The following is a 5566-nucleotide window of genomic DNA, read 5'->3' as shown; positions in this document are numbered from 1 at the left end:
TTGAAAAAATTCAAAATTAAAACCCATTTGGTCTTTGGGTACAAAAACCCCAAAAATCCAATTAAATTTGAGTTCGGATGCCATATGCAAAAATGACCAGCATAACAATGCAAAACCCCAAACCCCCATTCCGAAAATAGGGAAAATGTTCATACTCAACCAACTGGGCAGAACCAACAAATAGAAACGAAGGGGAACAATAGTTCTTAGCCTCCTAATAAATGGCTACCAAAAACAAAACTAGAAATGGAGTAGAAACAATAAAACAAGAAAGCCTTCCTCATAGCCAAAAGGGAAATTCAAGAATCTAAACCATAAAATAAAAATCTTGCAGAAGTAGTTGAAAGTCCCGATAGTCCGAGGTCTCCCCGAGCTGGATCCAATGAGACCAACCTCGAGATGATCCCATGCCTGTAGCGCCCACAACAAACAAAATAGTAAATCCTCATGAAGAGTATTTTGGGTTTTACTCTCAATTTTTCTAATTCAAAAGTGAGAAGTGAAGAATTAAATTCTTTTTTGGATATTTATTTACTTTTCAAGTGAATAATTGATTAGGGAAAATAACTAGCCAACCTAGTTAAACCCCAAATCGACCCAAACGAAAATACAATATTCCTAGTAATAGGAATTCATCTGTGCACTAGTACAAAAACAACAATATGTGATTAAAAAAACCACTAAAAATTGTATATATGTGACTAAAATAAATCAAGTGACTAATAGTAGTTAATATCCAGTCATTTACAACACTACTAAATATACTACTGAGATATTTTAGTCACTGATTTTGATTTGCGACTAAAATATACTACTAAATATACTAAATTTAGTAGTATATTTTAGTCACAGATCAAAATGAGTGACTAAAATCTCTTAGTAGTATATTTAGTAATGTTGTAAATGACTGGATATTAACTACTATTAGTCACTTGACTGATTTAAGTCACTGTTTTCAATTGTTGATTTAGTCAAACATTTAGTCATATAAATAATAATATATTTAATCACATATTTAGTCATAAATTTGAAATTTGATTTAGTCATATATTTAGTTTTATATGTAGTGATCTATTTGGTCACATAATTAGTATTTAGTAGCATATTTAGTAGTATATTTAGTTATAATAGGGCATGATGGAATCAAACCACCATCCTCCTACTTTAAAAGCAAGTGTTCTTCGATTGAGCTAATATCATTTGAAGAATAATCATACAATGTGTATAGCATTGTATGAGTACATTTTGTAGCATATTTAGTAGTATATTTAGCTATAATAGGTTATGTATAACATTAGGAGTTTTGGAGCTAGATGACTTGAAGTTGTTTTCAATCCAATCTTTCATTATATCAAGTATTGCAAAGAGTACATTAGAATCTGTGCCTTTCTTAGATTGTTTAGCTTTCAATATTTGTGTAGTCAAGTGCTTGCATTCAGGTACAAGCATTACTCTTCCGCTTATGATTTTAAGTATTGCCTTAAATTTTGATGTAACATCACCAAGGTCATGCATCAAACATGCAGTTGTAGTTGCAGATTTTGCATCCACCGTTTGACCATGCAATTACACAAAATAATGCTTATTTTTTAAGGCAAAAACAGATGAAAAAATTGATTATAAAGTATTTTTCATTTCAAAATAAAATGGAGACTACTAAGCCCACATGACATTGTGCATAGATAAGGCACAAAAGAGTTTAATTTTAGGAGTAATAGTAGCGAAAAGGAAGTAAGTAAAAATGTATCAAGAACACTAAAACAATAATTACTTATACAAAAAATTTCAAAATTTTCCTTGAAGCTACATCAATGAGCACAAATAAGCTTGCAAAGTGTTCCATAGGCATGAATTATATTTCTATTGTTAAAATAAATTATCTTTAAAAATTGGACAATTAATTCCACCAATATTCTTTGGAGCTGACAACTTGTAAGATCCCATGTCAGAGAGGCTAAAGGGGTTTTATACATTATTGAAAACTTAGTTGCTCTATTTTGTTGGTTAACTCAAAGTTTTGAGTAAAAATTCATACCAGAATTTTAGGAACCAAATTATTGTTATATTTTACTACTATGGTCCACATTGAACATCATATAAAAGGAAACTCATAGTTGATAATTAAGGTTGAATGAGCTTCTGAAGTTGCTGTAGTTGAGGTTGATGTTGTTGTTGGGTCTGCTAAAGTTGTTGTTGTTGTTGTGCATTGGACTACTACATTTGAGGTTGTTGTTGTTGGGGTTGCAACATTTGAGGCTTTTGTTGTTGATGAGGTTGTTGTAGCTATGGCTGAGGATGCGGTAGTTTCTTTTGTTGCTCAAATTTTTTCAGCATGACTACTAATTACAAGATAACATAAATTGGAAACCATATGAAACTATATCAGTGTTTTTTCAAATGATAGAATTTTAAGTGAAAAGAGTGGCCTCTTTTGAGCAAGTTGCATAATTTAAATGTCTAACATTAATCACAAATTTTCAAGTGAAGCTAATAAGATTGAATAAAAGAATGTTGCTTAGAATCTTGCTTTCACCTGCCACACTATTATAATAATACTTGTATCCCTTTGGAGAAGTATGCCCTATCCAGACACAAGTCAACGGTGCAGAACTAGGGGCACTAACTGGTGTGACAACTATATTAGTCTTGGTTTCAGCAAATGCATAAAGTGCACTGGCGGAGCTAGTTGTCACAATTCTTTGTGACTATGCTAAGAATCTCCATGGCTTTATAAACAACATATAAAAATGTTAATATTATACCACATTAAAAAATCTAAATAAATCAACATCTAAGTCATAAATGCATTACTGACTTGTTGCACTCTAGATTATTGTTTTGGAGTCACTTGATAATAACCCTAAAAAATGAAAATCATGAATAAGTATTCTTAAGATATTTCACATTCACTGAACTAGTTTGAGTCATTACATTTATTAACAATGTTTATCATGCACTTTCTTTTGCTGAGGGCACATCAAGAGTGGTTTTTGTTGGGATTGAGTTGAGGCCTATGCTAAAGGTGCTAGTACTAGAGGCAACTAGATCTATTATTGAAATGAAAGGTGTTGTTGGGGCTGAACATTGCTCTGCACAATAGGCACCTGCTATTGTAATAGTTGACTAGAGAGTTGTTGTTGTGATAGTTTCTGCACCAAATGCTATTGTGATAGTTACTGAGGTTGGGAAGGAATTTGCTAAAGAGAGGAAGCAACATTTGGCTAGATTAGAGACTTAGAAACATGAAACTGCCCATATTAAAGATGGTTGTTATGAATTTGGTGCATGGAAAAATGGGATTTGTTGAACATATTATTGTGAAGATTGCAACTATTGACCATACTATTGAAAAGACTATTGGGCCTACAATTGTGAAGGAAATTATGTGGGTTGTTGGGCATGTGGTTGTGAATGTTGTTGCACATGTTGACGATATTTTTGTAAAGATGGTTGGGCCTACATTTTTAATTGAGATTGTGTTGGTTGTTGACTATGTAGTTGATAGGATTGCACATGTTGACCATATTGTTGCAAATTCAATAATCGCTGCAATTTTTGCAACTTTGAATAAGATTGTGTGGATTGATGTTGATTTTGGAATGGCGGTTGCAACTATTGTTGCATTTGGTGTGTTTGTTGTACTAGTGGTAACCAACATTGAACTTGAGTCTGATACTATAGAGAAGATGAATTATAGCCCTATCAAGGACACCATCCAACACATCACTAAATGTCATAAGAAAAATAAGTTATCCAAACCATTTCTACAGGAAACCAAAAAATGAAAATCCTTGTCAAAACTTATCAAATTAAAATGTATCATACCGATTGGTTGATACAAAAAAAGAAAAACAAAAATCTAAAAATGTACGTGCTACAGAGAAGGGGTAGTCACCCTTACAGAGCCTCCTACTGGAGTTGACACATGAAGAGGCCCTTCAATAGGGCCATTTACTGAAATCTGGGGGCCACTAATAGATCCAACCTATACATCACAATTGATGTCTATATTAAACAATGATACAACTCTCCTTAAAAAGATTACTAGAAACTCCCAAATATTAATAATATAATCAACAAAGTAATACTTGAATGGCCTTACCAATGGTGAATGTCCTCCTACAAGTCATAATCTTCCACTAGGAGTTGATCACCTGCCATATGGATGCTATCCAACTTGTGGGGATGGTATTCTCATATTTGCTACACCCATGGGCCACCAGTTTCTAGGTGCACCTTGTCTTCCTATGTGGCCTCCACCACTCACAATAGTTCTACATGAGAATCACAAATGATTCTACTAAATACATTATTTGAAGCCTCCAAATCAAACACATTAGATTATTGATGGCTTACTTGGATCCAAATGACCTCTGTTGTTCAACACCAAAGCCTGGTCCTCCAAACATAGGGCCATTTCTAGATAATATAACAAAAAAAATTAACACCTAAAATAAGTTGGGAATACGCTAGTATTTCAAGATACATATTGATGTAACATGTTTTAGGTGACAAGATAAATAGAAGTTTGTACCTTGCATCTCCAACTTTGGCTCTTTTAGGCTCTGCAAACCGTATAGTCAAAGGTTGATTGCATCCCTAAAAAAGTACATTTTCACAAGGCTAAAATGTAGTTTACATTTGAGAACTATATCAAAATTACGTACCCACTGAAGGAAATATTAGCAATTGAAAACACAATGTTTACCGTCATTGTGAAAGCTCCATGTAATTTGTTAATAGCTGCTACATCCATTTATCTAGTTAACAAGTGCACATCCTGCACAAATAATTTAACAGTTGACAAAGACAATATCAACCCTGAAACATTTTTATGAATCAAACTATTAAAAATAGTAAAAGTTGCCTCACCTTTGTTCTGTTTCTATTCATCTTTCATGATATCTATGTCATCAATAGGACCAAATTCAACAAAGATCTATCTGTCAAAAAAATAAAGGATTATGTGAGCATCAACACTAAACTACCATGCCCAATATTATAAAATTTCAATTATACATATTGCTTATTGACCAATGCATTCCGTACTTGTGAAAGACTTTATAAAGATTACTAGTACCATGCATGTCTTAAATATTAGAAAAGGAACCATAATATTTCAATTTACCCACCCCATATATTTATTGATAGTAAAAGAGAAAGAAAACATGATGAGTATGATATAAGACTTGCAAGTTCCAAATAAAATCCAATCATCAAAGATGAACCAATGATCACTTCTGCTTATATAAAAGTACACGTTTCATAAAATAATAACCTCCTCAATATCCTTTTCCAGTGCAAGTTTATTCAATGAGATAACAAACAATTTATGCTTCATTGTACCTCACAAAGACACATGCATTTCGAGTTAGCACAAGCAATGCTCATACCTTTCAAATATCTTAGACCAATATACCAAATTCAAGACGTGTATTTTGAGTAGAGAATTTATGGATGTCAATAGTGATTGAACTTTATAACAAAAATCACAGAAGACTCCACTAGTGCAACAAAAGAACTAGTTAGAATCTGTATCAAAGCTGGGTATCATTGGGCAACAGAA

At 32.7% G+C, this 5566-nt stretch overlaps 1 pseudogene; it reads right to left on the bottom strand.

The window, feature by feature from the left end:
- Positions 1–2073: 2073 nt before the first annotated feature.
- Positions 2074–5341, bottom strand: LOC149572173 (uncharacterized; annotated as a pseudogene).
- Between the last annotated feature and the right edge of the window lie 225 nt (positions 5342–5566).

The sequence above is a fragment of the Cupressus sempervirens genome, chromosome 2 (assembly GCF_028749045.1).
Source record: "Cupressus sempervirens isolate cs-2001-9-10 chromosome 2, ASM2874904v1, whole genome shotgun sequence".
NCBI lineage: Eukaryota > Viridiplantae > Streptophyta > Pinopsida > Cupressales > Cupressaceae > Cupressus > Cupressus sempervirens.
The sequence above is the reverse complement of the archived record's forward strand: the minus strand, read 5'-3'. Positions and strand labels throughout refer to the sequence as shown.